Source organism: Octopus bimaculoides, chromosome 10 (genome assembly GCF_001194135.2).
Source record: "Octopus bimaculoides isolate UCB-OBI-ISO-001 chromosome 10, ASM119413v2, whole genome shotgun sequence".
In the NCBI taxonomy this organism is placed as follows: Eukaryota; Metazoa; Mollusca; class Cephalopoda; order Octopoda; family Octopodidae; genus Octopus; species Octopus bimaculoides.
In genome coordinates, this window is record NC_068990.1 from 13373201 (window position 1) to 13374579 (window position 1379).

Consider the following 1379-nt stretch of genomic DNA (forward strand, 5'->3'; position numbering starts at 1 on the left):
ATATATATATATATATATAAGTAGGAATGGATGTGCTCTGTCTGCATCTATACCGTTCAGGTTTCGACTGTTTTTGGCATTTATATTAAACTTACACGAAGGCAATGAGGGTGACAGAATCGTAAGCACGTTGGGCAAAATGCTTATCGGCATTTCGTCCATCCATTACGTTCTGAGTTAAGATTTCGTCGGAGCCAACTTTGCTTTTATCTTTTTGGGATCGATAAAATAAATACCAGTCGAGCACTGGCCCCGATGGAGTCGACTCCCCAAGTTCCCCAAAATTGCTGGCCTATTGCCAAAAATTGAAACCAGTATTAAACGTACACTGTCGTGTGACATCAATGGATTCTATGCGGCCTGAGGAGGGCTATAACCTAATATAACGACCACATTAGAGCTAAGAGAAAAGAACAAGGGTGTCAACTTGGTATTCATTTCTAATATCTGTTACATCTATATCACTGATGAAACATTAGAAATGCTATTCATAGGTGCAACTCAGGTGTGCAGCAAGCATAATCAAGACTAGATGCATCCTCATCCAGACCCCTCTCTGAGGATGTGACATTCCTTATTACCGAATACTGAAACGAATGTAGCGTATGTGACAAAGGAATTCCAACTTCGCACACATAATCTATATGTGCATGTATATATATATTTATACGTATATATATATATATGTTTATACGTATATATATATATACATATATACATACATTCATATATACATACATTCATATATAAGTATGTATCTATGCGTGTGTATGTATGAGAGTGTATATTTATTTATTTTTTATGTGTTTCAGCCAAGTGGCTGCGGTCATGCTGGTGCACATAGTTATGTGTGTATGTATAATGTATGTGGGTGTATTTACATGTGTGTGTTTTTTCAATATCAATATGCACGCTGATACATAAATATACACATATATCCGTATCTAAACAATACACACACACACGCACATGCATTCATACAAACATGCACACATACATACACGCACTCACCAGCTTACATTTCGCATCCACACGCATTTGTAAAGATACCTAATTTAAAATGAATAAGTATTAACATCGACGATTTCATCATTACCTTGAAATATGTCTCTAAGACAACGCCAATCATCTTGAGAGAAAGATACCTTTTGTAGCGCTTTGCCTTCCACTCTGATTTCACTTTAATCATATCAACTGAACTACGTTGTTTTACGTTTATTTGAAGAAAATTGAATATTTTAAGTTTATTTTTGCTTTCTGTTTCGCTAAATCTATTCTGATATACTAATTAAATTATCTTCCTGAAATTTTACCGAATATATTGGTTGTTATCGCATATTAACAAGCAATATAATATTTTGAGTAGAAAAATCATCCCA

At 34.6% G+C, this 1379-nt stretch overlaps 1 protein-coding gene across 1 annotated transcript in view; it reads right to left on the minus strand.

The window, feature by feature from the left end:
- The window catches only part of LOC106869226 (adrenocorticotropic hormone receptor), a 195544-nt gene that overhangs the window by 27621 nt on the left and 166544 nt on the right, over positions 1-1379 (minus strand). The gene's annotated exons all lie outside the window — the stretch shown is intronic.